Consider the following 14,866-nt stretch of genomic DNA (forward strand, 5'->3'; position numbering starts at 1 on the left):
TGTCTTTTGTGTCTAAAATCTAAATTCTTCAGAAATCAGTGCTAATGGCATCTTTTCCCTATGCAAAAAGCTCCATAAAGTTGCTCCATAAGTATTTTTCAAAATTCAATTGAGGACTAGACAGTGTGCCAGGAGCTGGAGATACAGAGAGGAGTAGGTTATCATCTCTACCCTGAGGAGGTTTGGAACCTGGTGGGTGAGACAGACACAGAAACAGTGACAATACAATGGGATAAGCATGACAGTGGAAATGAGTGCAGGGGGCAGAGGTGGTCCAGAGGAAGGGTAGTGGACTCTTTCTGGAACCCATGGGGGTGGGGGCTGGTCAGGGAAGACCTCACCAAGGAAGTGGCAGATGGTTAGGTTTTGAGTAACGGCCCAGGTTCACCAGGTAGATCGCCAGGTGGGGAAGAAAAAGGTATTCCAGGGGAGGAGGAGGGAGCATGGCATTGGGAGGGGTATCCTGCGTGGTTTGGGGCTGCTGTAACATCGGGTATGGGGAGAAGGGGCGAGTGAGGTGGAGAGGAGTCTGATGAAGCTGGCAGCAGCTGGATCACAAGAGGTTTTCCTACCAGCAAGCGTGGGTTCTACAGTTGTAGGACATGGGGAGGCCTTTGGGGGCTTAAGGAGAATTACGTCAGGAAGGTTGTAGGAAAACCATAAGGAGTAGGGACAAGAAAGGGAAGAATTTCAAAAATGAAACCTCAAACATTCAGAGAAGGTCAGGTAACCTGAGGAATGAGTCCCATCCGTGGGTGTGACAGTGAGGAGATTCTGGTGTCCTCCAGGGGAGAAGTTTCCATGGACAGGTGTGGGTAGAGGCAGCTGATGGTGGGCTGAGGGGTGATTGGGAGGCAGAGCAGGGAGGACACCTGGTAAAACGAACTTGACCAGGAAAGGGAGGAGAGCTCTGGGGCGGTAGCTAGAGACCACCATGGTCCTGGGAAGGTTTCATAGGCTGGGTCTCTATCTGCTCTACCTCTGGAGGTCACCTGCTGCCCCCCATTACCTATCACAGTATCAGACACATAGTAGATATTCAGTGATGGTGGGAAGAATGACTAAATGCATCATCATGCACATTTCCTGTAAGAGGCTAAAGCAACATCACAGATTTGCTCACTGAGGATTCTTCGCTGTCTAGGGGTGTTCTGGGAAGCAGCTGAAGTCATGAGCTCTGTTCCCAATCACATGTTTTCCTGAAGCACGGAAGGCAGACAGCCAGGGTGTCAACACCTCAGGTCGCACCACATAATGCAAAGCCTAATTTGACTTTCAGGCTGATGTCAACATTTTGTTACCTTGCTGAGAAGCCCAGCTTGAAGACTACATTAATTTACATTTGCCTGTGTTCCAACCATGCATTCCAGCTCACAGCCTGGGACCAGACCCTGAGGTAGGCATTTCCTGGATGGCGGAAACCCCCTTCCTGGTGTGCAGGAGACTGGGTGTGCTCTCAGGGCTGTCTGGGAGAAGTTCCTCCAGCTCACCTTGTAGGGTAAACCCACTTAGAATCAGAGAGCCAACCACGAAAGGAAGATCCCCCTCTGTCTTTCTCTCACCATGAGGTGATGGCGTGGTGATGCGGACAGCATGGTTATGGGCTCCCCGGTTTAAGGACCACCCTTTCTCAAAGTTAAAATCATTTTCCACGTACGCCCAGACCAGCATGTGGGGGAAAAGGATTCCTGCCAAGCTGGTCACAGGGAGAGCTCGCTGGGCTCAGTCGCTGGGACACCAACCCAGGTTTGCCTTCCATGCAGAAGTGAAGGTGTGCACGCTTCTAGTCCTTGGCTCCCCACCCGTGAACTCTGTGTGGGCATGGGTGACAGGGAAGGCTGTGGAGTTAAGGGGTGCACTGTCGCCCACGCCTGCCCCTCTCTCCCTGTCCCAGCTTTGGTTTTGATTGCTGCCCTCCGTCTCCCTGTCCCTTGAACACTGTCCTCATGGCCTCGTCTCTTCTCGCCTGCTTCTCTTCCTGCTCTGGAGCACCAACAGCACGGACAGCTTCTTCCTTTGTGCATCATGGTCTAACTTTATTATTTTTATTCCCATCATTTTTTCATGCAGCTGCCTCTATCCCTGAGCTGTGAGTTCCTCCCTGTGAGGCTCTGGGTCCTATTTAACTCAGCAGCCTCAGGATCCAGCACAGTGCTTAGGGCCCACCGGGCTCACCGAATAGATGGATGAATTTATAAATATTCCGCTGCTTCCATTCTTCAAGGCCCACCTCACCTTTTTTTTTTTTTAAAAAAAGATTCATTTAGGGGCGCCTGGGTGGCTCAGTCGTTAAGCGTCTGCCTTCGGCTCGGGTCATGGTCCCAGGGTCCTGGGATCGAGCCCCACATCGGGCTCCCTGCTGGGCAGGAAGTCTGCTTCTCCCTCTCCCACTCCCCCTGCTTGTATTCCCGCTCTCACTGTGTCTCTCTCTGTCAAATAAATAAAAAAAATCTTTAAAAAAAAAGATTCATTTATTTATTTTAGAGAAAAAGAGAGAGCGTGAGTTGTGGGGAGGGGAAGAGGGAGAGAGAATCTCAAGCAGACTTCTTGCTGAGCATGGAGGCTGGTGTGGGGCTTGATCTCACCATCCTGAGATCCTGACCTGAGCTGAAACCAAGAGTCAGATGCTTAACCGACTGAGCCACCCAGGCACCCCATGGCCCACCTCACTTTCTATTGCCTCTTGCCCGATTTCTTCCAGACCAATGATCTCAGCATTCTTATCATTTATTCAACAAACATTTATTGAGCACCTAATATAGTATTTGGTGCTATGAATAAATTTGACTAGATTTCTGTCCTCAAGAAATTTTATGAATAGCTGAGAATAGAGGCAGGTTAATCAGCGGTTAAGTGAGATAGATGCTGTTACAGAGAAACAGTAGCAGAATAATAAAGGCCGTTTTTAATAACCTTTGAAAATTTATTTTAGTGAAGGTTTTATCACTTTGGTGCTAGAATAAAATTTTAATGGAGCTGAATGTAAAACCCTGAATTTGCTATTCTGTTGCACCATAGATTAAGCGTATTTTTTCTAAATTAGAAAATAATGTGCTCATTATAGAAATTCAGAAAAACACAAAAGTATAAAGGAGAAATAAAATTATTAACCTACACTCAGAGATAACTACTGTTAACCTTTTGGTGTATGTTCTTCTAGACTCTTTATCATCTCTCTGTAACTGTCTTTTTTTTTTTTTTTTTGGAAAGACAAAACATAAAACTGGCATCCTGAAAGTTTCATTCTTTTTTCTTTTATTATGAACACTTTATCATGAAATATTATGAAAAATATGATTATCAGTAACTATGCAATATGACTGTGCCTGATTAAAATGAAAACTATTCTTATTGCTTTGGCTTTAGACTGTTTTCAATTTCTCTTTATTATAATTAGCAGGAAAATCTTTGTACAAAGTCGTGTGTTATTTACTTGCTTTTTTCCTTTTGGGGTATTCATCTTTTTCCTATTGGTTTTATAAAGCCCCTTTACATATTAAGCACATCTGTCTTCTGACATAGGTATTAAAAATGTATTTCCTGTTTGTCTTTTGTCTTTTAATTTTGCTTAGTATCAGTACTTGACAGCTAAATCTTTGAGGACTGACTCTCTCATCTGAGAAAAGAGGAAACTAAAACCAACATATTGAAGTGGTTCTCAAGTAGCCCATAGGGGTGGGAGCAGAGCATGCCTAGAACCCAGGACTTTGGGCTCTCAATGTTTCCTTCAGGAATGCACCCCCACTGACTGTATATCACTGTTCTTTGCTTTCCAATGGTGTCATTTGTGTTGGTTTTGCGTTCCTATATGGAGGGCAATCCTTCTTACCCCTGTTCTCTACCCCATCTAGTCCTCACCCAACTGGCTTCCCCTTACTTGGCCCAACTGCTAGCAGTTTGGTAGTTGTTTAATATATACTTGTTTGTAAGTACACTGGGCTTTTAAACAAAAATTTTATTTGTTTGAGAGAGAGAGAGAAAGTACAAGTGAGAGGGGCAGAGAGAGAGAGGGAGAGAGAATCTGAAGCAGACGCTGTGCTGAGTGCAAGCCCAACACGGGGCTCCATCTCACGACCCTGAGATCATGACCTGAGTCGAAACCAAGAGTCGGCTGCTTAATCGATTGTCCCATCTAGGTGTCCCAGTGCACTGGGTTTTAAAGAGTTACCGATAATAATACAAAGTATCTCAACAAATCTGTGAAGAAGGCAAGGCCGTCACAGCCCTGTTTTCTAGAGGAGGAAGCTGACGATCAGAGAATGTGAGGGACTTGTTCAAGATCTTACAGCTCAACCATGGTAGAACCAGGACTGCAGTGAAGTTCTTTTGACTTGAGATGCTTAGTTCTCTCTGCTATACTGAGCTCTCTCTCCCGTAGGCTCCCTTGCTCCTGCCCTACGTGGGACAAAAGGCTGGCTGTTGTTTTTTATGCTTGGATAGGTTGAAGAGGTAGAAGCTGGAGGCATACTGGTCACCCCTTTCCATACAGGGAGCCAGGATCATGGAGCTAGGTGTCGAATGGGTTTCTGGATTGAAAAATCTGAAACCCATGAAGAGGAGCCAATTTCATGGATATAAAACCTGCTCTAAACAGTTGCTCTCTGTTCTCCCCTTCACCAGCCCCTGGCACCACTAATCTCCTTTCTGTCTCTAGGGATGTACCTATTCTGGATATTTCTTATACATGGAATCACACAATATGTGACTTTGTGTCTGGCTTCTTTCATTTAGCACAAGGATTTCAAAGGATTATCCATGTTGTGGTAATGTGTCAGTACTTTATTCCTTGTTATGCCAGAATAATATTCCATTGTATGGATTGTATGGAGATGCCACAATTTATTCACCATTTATCTGTTGATGGAGGTTTGGGTCATTTCCACTCAGCCTGGGTTTTGAGGACAAGGATCCTAGGGCCAGAATCACTGGGTTGTCCTAAAAATCAACCTTATCTAGATCTTATTTGAAAATACTTTTCTCCAGGTAAGAAGGAGGAACTCCTCTTGGTTCTTCAAGCGGGCTCCAGGTGGATGTTTTGAGGGCTCAGCTGAGGAGTGGAGATGTCAATGCAGCGAAGGGGCTCCCTTTTTGGGAGTTCCTAGGCCCCTGGTGTGGGTAGCCGAAGCGACATGCTGGAGACTGCGGGCTCCATCTGGGCCCAAGGCCGCCCTTCTGATCCCCGGCAGGCAGGACAGAAGCCGCCCACAGTCTTCTCTCTCCTCTACTTCGTTAACAGCTTCAATTAGCCCAGGAGCTGGAGATGCTTCATCAGATGCCTGGATCAGCAGCAAAATTAAGCCGTCACGTTTATGAACTGCCTGGCGAGTTCTGGGAGGAACTCTGCATATTTTACATTTAATAACTTGCCTTTCGTTTTTATTTATAATGTTAATAATGATTTGGGGGGTGCTCTGGGAGAGCGCAGGAAGAGAGCGAGAGAGACTTTGACACAGATGGCGGGACCTGTGGCAGAGGGGTGACTGCTCTTAGCTCTGTTATCCTGCTCTTGACCCACACTCCCACCAGGTGTGAGGGGCAACACCTGCCCCCCCAACCCCACACCCCCACACCCCCGCACTAGGCAGCCGGGGCTTTGGGGGCCTTGCACACTGCTCTTTCTCTGGAGGCCAAATGGTCAGGAGCCAGGGAAGAGTCTTGCATGTGCTCGGCAGCCTCTCTGGGCCTGCAGTTACTGCCCCTGATGTGGCGCGTGGGATCCAGGGGCACTCAGCAGGCTTTAGGAAGGCTGGTCTGTATAGTGGGCTCCTTCTCCCCCCTCCTTCCCACCTCAGACCTGCCTCACTATCTTCTCCTATGGTCTGTCTGTGGGTGGAACAGGAGTTAGATTGGGTGAAGGAAATAGTGTTTTTGCCCTAGGAAATGTTTCACAAAGTGCCTGTGTTATTGGAAAGTCCCTTAGCATCTTTCCAAATGAGTATTTTAGTGATTCCTTATTCTGGATATGAGAAAGAGAAGGTCCAGAGGGGCTGAGTGACCTTCCCAGGTGACTGGCTGGTGAACTGTAGCACTGGGGGGGGGGGGGGGGGGGGGGGGGCTGCACGGGAGGGGCACGGGTTTCCCATTTCAGGGTGGAATGGTGGAGAAGCTTGGCCCCTTAGGTCCATCCAGACTGGGCTCAGTTCCCAGCTCTGCTTCTGGCAGTTTGTATGAACTGGGCAAATTATTTTGCTTCTCTGAGTCTCAGGATGCTCCTCTGTACCATTGGGAAAATCATCAGAATCTCCATCTCACAGGATTGTTGGGTGATTCACCCAAGATCATGTTTGTGAAAGATTTTGTAAACTATAAGTTGCCATACAGATCATAATTATTGATGGCCTTCTACTGGGAAGCTCCCTCTGGCACACAGCCTTGTTGGGTGGACTCTAGATAAGGGGTTTGTAACTTTTTTTCAGAAAGGGCTAGTTAGTAATGATGTTAGGCTTGGCGTGCCTCTCGGTCTCTGCTGGAAAGACTCACCTAGGCAGGTGTAGCTGAAAGCAGCCTTTGACAATATATAATCGAATGGGCGTGGCTACGTGCCAATGAAACTTTATTTACAAACACAGGCTGTGGCCAGATTTATCCTGCAGGTCATAACTTGTCAACTCCTGCTCCAAAGCAGCATGTCCCCAGGGCTAGGAGCACTGAATTCAAGAACGCAGGGCTGTCTGGAGGAGATATATGCATTGCCCCATAGTCTGGTTGCTTCACAAGAATGGTTTTTTTTTTTTTACCTGCAAATTTTCCCTACCAAGAATATAGTGTTAAAAGCTCAATTACCCATGGCCTCCTGAGGGCTCCTCCAAAGGGAATTGCCTAGACCTGGTCTCCATACTTCCCAGGGCTTGGCTCAGCTTATGCATAGAGAGAGGGAAAAAATCGTTTTCACCTTAGCTGCCTTCATCTGTGATGAGCAAGGAAATGCCTCCAAACCAAAGATTTTTTGGTTGGAAAGACTGGTCCACTTTCCTCCATAGCTGGCTCTTGCCTGGAAGTTTCCGTTGCTACTGTCCTGGAGGATAAGGGGGGAGCAAAGGGGAAGGAAAAAGAATCCAGAAAACGCTAGTGATGGGGCAGAATGGCAGCCAATTGCTTTGAGCTCGATGTTACCCCGACACCACATCTAATCTTCTCCACCACCTTACAAGGTAGACTGTGATTGGCATCTTACAAGTGGAGTAGCAGAGATCCAGACAGGTTAGTTACTGCCCACAGGAGTGGGAGGGGTGGGGAATCTAGATTCAGCCTGGTTTTATCTGATTCCCGAGCTTGTCATCTTCCCACTACGCCTCACTGTAAGGCAGATTTATTGGGACTGCCAAACTCATCAGAAAAGCATCCACCTGCTCGGTGCATGCCCTCTTCCTGTGAGGCAAACATGAGATGGCCAATGGTTGACTGGGGAACAGGGTATACTGAAAACCAGGAATCCGAGTCTGAGCTCTTGCTCCTAAATTGCCTTTTGACCTTGGGCAAGTCACAGACACTTCCTGGGCCTCAGTTTCCTTATCTGGATACTGAAGTAGTCTTGCCAGCCCCTTCCAGCTCTGTGATCCTCAGAGCTTTCCTGCAAATAGCCTGTGGTGGCCAATACATTCTGTTTCTCCCTGTCTGGCTGCCCGACAGAAGGGAGGGAGGGAGGAGGCTGCAGGAAAGCAAGGTCAATCAATTCCAGCCCAGACTAAAGCCTAAGAGATAGGGCGTGGCGTGCTGAAGGATGATGGCTGGCAAAAATCATTAGAAGCATCTTTCAACAATCTATATGCCGTTATCGATCTTGTTATAGATCATCTTCCATTCCTCCCCTACCTTTCCTTCTTTTTTTTTTCCGCAAGATCTTCTGGATCAATACAGCAAGTGCATTGAGACTGTAGCAACACATTTAAAACCTTATAAAAGGTTATTTAGTTGCTAACAGTGCAGTGGTTTCTGCAAAGCCTGCCAAAAGGTTACAGCTTTTTGGGGATCATAAATTACAGACGACAGGAAAAAAGTAAGTGCGGTTTTCTTTATTGTCTCGATGATGGATGGACTCCTGAACAGGGCAGAAAATACATCATATCACCTTTAATGGGTGTGCATTTCTGCAGCCATAACTCACAATTTTAAAATAGAGAATGGTGAAATATGGCGTTGTATATTCCACTTGTGACATATTTATGAGTCCTTGCCTTCTTATAAATACAGTGATTGCTATTTCAAAGCACCATGTCAGGTATGAGCTGAGCACAAACAGCTGGCTCGGCTGAAAAATTATAGCCAGAGTGGACATTTTCAAAAACTCTCTCTCGCAGCAGTAAATTTACAGTGTTTGCACTAACTGTTATTAAAACCAAATCCATATCTTGGCAACAGGAATCCATTGCTCAGTAACAGCTGGAGTGACAGTGTGACCCAGCAGCCGCCGTGAGCTCTAAACTTGGCCGTGGAGCCCACGGAGGGGGGAAGGTCGTGGGCCTCAGAGGGAGACCAGGGGGGCACCGTGGCCCCCCTGAACACTGCATGTGGGCTTGCAGCTTCCAGCTCTTTCCCCAGGCCTGGCCAGGGAGCCTCTCCGGAGAGACTTCTCTGTCTAGGACCTTGTGCCGCTTACCCCCACTCCCTCCTCGCTCCCTCTCTCCACTGGGTGAGTCATGCCAGTGTCTGGAGAGCGAAGCAGCCGGGCCGAAAACAGGGACACCTTCCTCACACAGCCCGTGGGAGGAGAGACAAAGGGCAGGGTCCAGCGCGGTGGGACTGCGCTGGGGAGCTGGGGGTGCAACTGGGCTGTGGGTAAAAAAACCCACGGCGAGGAAAAGACTAGATGGTCGACGAAGTCATAACAATTTTCAAGTCAAGCAAAATGTGTCCGGCCCCAGTTATGAGCCAGGCCTAATTTTGAGGGCTGGAAATACTAAAAAAGGAACAGGACATCATTTTCACTCTCGGGAAGCTTCCAGTCACAGACGGCCTGAGACTCAGCTACTGATACTACGCCTTGCCTATTTTTGTGTTTTATGCTTTCCCAGTTCTTTTCTTCTTTGATGTTCTATTTGGCTGTTCCAAGAAACTAAAGGAAACGTACAGGTGCATGGGCTAAACTCCAGATATTATGTTAAGTTAAAGGAGACAGCCTCTAAAGAATGCATGCCGTAGGATCAACTTATGTGAGGTTTACAAAGAGGCAAAACTGATCTGTGGGGAAAGAAGTCAGAATAGTCCTTCCTTTTGGCTGGGGGTTGGGGGGTTGGTGGAGACACAGTGGGAAGGGATGCAAGGGAGCCCTGCCGGGTGCTGGAAATGAATGGCTCTATGGCTTGGTTTGAGTAGAGATGACCCAGGGTATACGGAAGTTAAACCCATCACTGTAAACTTAAGGTTAGTGCCCTTTACGAACTTCATACTTTTTAAAAAGATTTTATTTATGTATATGAGAGAGAGAGCATGAGCAGGGGGAGGGGCAGAGGGAGAAGCAGGCTCCCCGCTGAGCATAGAGCCCTGACACAGAGCTCCATCTCACCACCCCGAGATCATGACCTGAGCCGAAGTCACAGACGCTTAACCGACTGAGCCACCCAGGCCCCAAACAAGCTTTGTATTTGTAACACCTGGTCTTTTCCCCCTTACCCCACTCACAGTCACACACGGGCAGGCATTGGTAGCCTTGCTTTATATGTGGGGAGACCGAGGCAGAAGGTTGCCCAAGGACACACAGTTGGTTTCAGAGGAAACTCCAATTTCACTCTCAAGCCAATACCTCTTATTTCAATGACATTCTTGCGTTATAGGTGAACTTCTCAGATCAGGCCTGGTCACCAAAGAGTGGTTCTCAGCCTCTTTCTGGCAGCAGTACATTTCCCCCCTTGCCAACCACCGTCACCAGGAATCTGGAGGTAAGGAGCCCAGAGGTTCTGCTCTACGCACAGTGGGTGAGGAGGGCACTTTGCTTCTCCCGGCACCCACAGCAGCGCTCAGTCTCCAGCGAACAAGGTTTGAAAACCAATGGCCCAGGGGCGCCTGGGTGGCTCAGATGGTTAAGCATCTGCCTTCGGCTCAGGTCATGATCCCAGGGTCCTGGGATCGAGCCCTGCATCGGGCTCCCTGCTCAGCGGGAAGCCTGCTTCTCCCTCTCCCACTCCCCTTGCTTGTGTTCTCTCTTTCGCTGTGTCTCTCTCTGTTAAATAAATAAATAAAATTAAAAAAAAAAAAAAAAGAAAACCAATGGCCCAGTGATTTCCACCTCTGGCTTTGGCAACCTATTCGGAACATTCATATTGATATGAAGGGGTGGGTGTAAAATTCACACAAAGATTTGGGATTAATTATCTCTGCTCATTCATTTATTCTTTCTCTCCACATTTGCTGAGATCCTTGTTTGCTGGAAGGACGTATTTGCTACAACTGTGCGGGAGGCTGGGTCTTGAAGGTGGCCATGATGTGGTCCCTGTTTTCAGGAATCTGCAGATGAGTGGGGTGGGCACTGTGTTCATGCTGGCCACGAGGACAGATGGATTCTGCTGGAACATGGAGGAAGAGGACTTCATGGACGGGGTGATGTTGACCCGGGATCTTGAAGGATAAGTACAAATTCACCGGGGACAGCGCTGAGGGGATGGCAGCAGGAGGAACAGAGTCCAGGGTGCTGGGAGCATGGTCTGCGAGGGAAGGGGGGCCTGGGAAACGTAGGGTGGGGCCATCTTTTGGGAGATGCTGTTGCCCTAAGGATTAGGCTCTATGTCAGTGAGAGAAGTCCTAGGAAGTTTTGCGCAGGGGAGGGGGGTGGTGAGGGACAGTGGTGATGGGCAGAGAGCTGCCCCCATGAGGAACTTCTGAGTGGTGGTGATCTCAGGGGAGACTGCAAGCCCTAAGATTGTATCCACAACCAAATAATAATCTAACAACAACCGCTATTCAAAAGGTTGGGAACTATTAGGAGGTCTAATCCAATATTGCTACCTACCCATACTTTTTTTTTTCAGGGATGGGGAACTAGTTGATTTTAAGAGAAATATCTGTTCATTCATAAAACAAATACTTGCTTCTTGTAAGAAAACCAAACGTTGCAGATAAGAATAAGTTTGAGATGCGCTCAAGGCCAACTTCGGCCTTGGTATTTGGTCCAAATATGCTATTTGGCGTCAGCTTTGGGTTTGGCCTTTGGAGGGCCGGATAGTTGATGCCAACTCCAGCATCATTTCTGGCATCCCCAAACCTGTGTGTGATCGACGGTTGTGGGATTCCTTCGTATCTAATCACAACAACAGCGGTGCTATGAACAAGGCGTGGCATTCACATTTATTAATAGCTGCACATTTGCTTTGAAAGAGAGGCAAGCCCTCTAGATGTAACTTGGAGTGGGAATCCCTTTTGCACTTTATATGTTGAAATGTTATCTATCAGTTGAAGTACAAATGTGCATTTATAATTGTAAAAACGAAGTGCTATAGTAACCACGAGACTGGAAGTTATTAATTTTATGCACAAATTTATGAACTTTTGAATAGTTAAATAAATAGGGAAAGAGCTGATACTTCCTGTGCAGGGTAGGAGACAATAGACTAGCTAGACGACTTTGGGAAAAAACCAGTATATCCTTATATCCTTTTCGGGAACCAACAATTTTATGAAAATGTAAAAAATAACAAGACAAAAAAGTAGGTTAGTGCTATGACCTGAATGTTTGTATTTCCCCCAAATTCATACATGGAGACCCTGACCCCCAGTGTGGTGGTTTTAGAGGTTAGGCCTCTGGGAGGTTCTTAGGGTCACCAGGGTGGGGCTCCATGTTGGGACAAGCTCCCCTTGTAGGGCCCAGGGACCCGGCTCTCTCTTTGTGCTGAGTGAGGATACTGCAAGAGGGGCTGTCTGCAAACCAGGAGGAGGGCCCTTCTAAGACCTGGGATCTGCTGGCAACCTGCTCTAGGACTTCCAGCCTCCAGAACCGTGAGAAAGAAATGTTTGCTGTTTAAGTCTATGGTAATTTGTGATAGCAGTTGATGAAGATAATTAGATCGTCATTAAGTCTCATTTTTTAGAATTTTTTGTTGTAATAACATTCATGACATTAAACAAAACAACCTTTCAGAACAGTTTTAACTTGGAAATGTTTACTTCTCTTTAGGCCACAAATCTTTCAAGAAAAAGCCTGATCTGCGAAGGCTGCACATCTCGTGAGGATGAATAAGAGACAGGACGGCTGCTTTACCACCTTAACGTTTCAAAAGGAAGAAACACACCAAAATCACGTACAGCATCTATGATCAACGATCCTTGATGCAGACATAATAGAGAATATGAGAAGATCGAAGAAAAAGAGAAAAGTGAGACACTCCCTTCAAAGCATCTTGCTTCTGCCCTACCTCGGTTGAAAGTGGCCATCTCCTCGGTGACATGAACGGGCAGCGACAGGGTGGCAGACGTCCCTCTAAGCTGATTGTCCAGAAACAGGCTTTCTGTACTCCATGTGAGCCCTCGAAGTTTCACTGTAATCTTAATCAAAGTTGGGATAAAGTTGAAATATAAAATTATGTGTAGGGTTTGGCCTGAATTTTAACCCTTGACCGCTTGGCATTTAGGTAGAATGTACCTCTAAATATAATGCACCTCCAGATAGAAATTGAAAATCTTTTCTGCCCCCAATGCCTAGTCTGTTTCTCTTAGGTAACCAACGAATCTAGTGTGTTTTCTTTCAGACTTGTGAAATATAGCTATAAGCCACCCCTCCTTTTTTTTTTGCCACGATGGGAATGTACTGTAGTTACTACTGTCCAATAATTGGCTATTTACCACTTAGTAATCTAATCTAAACATCTTTCCACGAGACTGCATATAGCTCTATTTTATGTTTTGTAGTGACTGCCTATATTCCAATAAATGGGTGTGGCATTATTTATTTAACCAATCTCCAGTTAAAGAACATTCAGACTATCCCCAGTTTTTATCCGTTGGAGGGAATGCTGCAATAAACATTTTGTACAGTATTTTGTAAGTACTAATTATTTCCTTTATATATATATATGTGTGTGTGTATATATGCATACGTATATATAATTTTTGTTATGTCTTGCCATATTGTCTTCCAGAAATATTGTATCAATTAATATTTCCACCCACAGTGTTTATATATAAGAAGCCTGTTTCCCTCACCAACACTGAGCATGATCTGCCTTTTGAATCTTTGCCAATATGTTATATGAAAAATGGTCTCTTGATATTTTAATATGCATATTTTATTATTAGTGAGCTTGAACATCTTTCTGTATGTTTTTGCACTGATTACTTTTAATCACGGAGGAAATGACGTCATCCTAAGTGAAGGAGAAAACACTGACCTATGGGTGTGATAGTCTAGCTTTAGATGCTTCTCCACAGATGAAATGTGTGGTGGGTACTTTGTACTGCTCCTTACAGCAGGTAAATCACTCTTGGTTCCTAATTTTAGGAACATTCCAGAACTTTCTCAGGTACGAAAAGATGGAGCTCTGAAGAGGTCAACTGATTGGCCTAAGACATTATAGGTAAAAAAGTAGATCTGGGGTTTGATAGATTTTCTAAAGTTCAATCAGTCTTCATTCCACTTGACCACACTGTGTCTGCTACTGACAAATTCAGTTCTTAAATAGTAAACATCACTATCCTTATTGAACTCAGTCTTGAAAACACATGATCTCACCGACCCCTCATAACAAGTCTATGAAGGAAGAGCAGGTGCTTATCCACACGTACAGATGGGATGCTGACCGTGGTCACACAGGCAGGACCTAACGTCGAGGGCTCCCCGAGGCCCCCGCTTATGACGTGATACCACACAGCTCCTCATGCCCACTGGCACCACACCTGAAGAAACAGCTTCTCCACGGCTGCCCCACTGAACCCCCCCCCCCCACCTACAGGGCACCACGTGATGTTTATTCAAGGGAGACAAGACAGATGAGGCTGTGAATTAAGTCTGAGGGATGGTAGGTGTCGGCGTTCTGGGCAGGACAATTCTTAGCGCCGTATTGTCTCCTGCGTTGCCAGAGGCTTGGCGTCCCTGGTGCTTACTCTCTAAAGGCCAGTTGCATCCCTCAGGTACTCTGACAACCCAGACTCTATTCTCCGAGTTTCCAAATGGCCCAGGAGGGGGTGGGCATGGCTTTGGTTGAGAACCCTGGACCAGGGAACCCCTGCCTGATGGTGGTACGTGTTTCTGTTGGCTGATGGATATGTGCTGTGTCTGGTAAGACTGGAAGTTTTAGGCTCAAGCCCGGCACAGGCTAGGGTTTGAAGAATGTTCTGCGCAGGTAATGTGGTATTCCTGGGCCTTTCTTTGGGGCTGATCGCCGATCAGCTGGCTGATCGTCGATCACCCCTGGAGCTCCTGATCCAGCCTCTGTCTGCAGACAGTCAATAAATGTCAATACTCGCTCCTGACAGAGGTCTGGGTGTCTGCCGTCCTGGGCTGGGCTGGACCCCACAGCAACTACTTTTCTAGGCCCACATTTTCATTCCTTTTGATTGCAAAGGCAGAGGTGGCAAGGGAATCACCAGCCCACGGTCACTTTGCTATAGGGAAGATTTTCAAAGGGTTGGAACCCAAGCTCCTTTGAAAGCCAGCCTGGCCCAGTTCTCCTGGCCACGGGAGCAGGCCCACTAGTTCACCGGGGCCCCTTCTGCCAAGCCCGTGGCATGCCCAGGGCTGTTGGGTGAGTTCAGGATCCATCCAGGAAGAGCTGGGGCCTCTGGAGCACAATCAGAACTTCAGAAACTCAGTGAGGGAAAGGCCGTGAGTGGCTACTTGGGGTTTGGCTCCTGGCCTGACCTGCCTCCAGCCAGCCGGCCATGCCCAGCACACTGACTCCGCGGGCCCTCTTTCCTGGGTCGTGGGGGCAGCCCAGCAGCAGCT

At 47.0% G+C, this 14,866-nt stretch overlaps 1 long non-coding RNA gene across 1 annotated transcript; it reads left to right on the top strand.

Annotated features, from left to right (window-relative positions):
* Window positions 1-1,291: 1,291 nt before the first annotated feature.
* Window positions 1,292-12,962, top strand: LOC118009977. Its single transcript, XR_004679066.1, has 3 exons — window positions 1,292-1,396; window positions 9,771-9,875; window positions 10,437-12,962. It is a non-coding gene; the product is annotated as an uncharacterized LOC118009977 (long non-coding RNA).
* Window positions 12,963-14,866: the final 1,904 nt, after the last annotated feature.

This window comes from Mirounga leonina, unplaced genomic scaffold (assembly GCF_011800145.1).
Source record: "Mirounga leonina isolate KUSES-001 unplaced genomic scaffold, KU_Mleo_1.0 Mir_128, whole genome shotgun sequence".
NCBI classification, from domain to species: Eukaryota; Metazoa; Chordata; class Mammalia; order Carnivora; family Phocidae; genus Mirounga; species Mirounga leonina.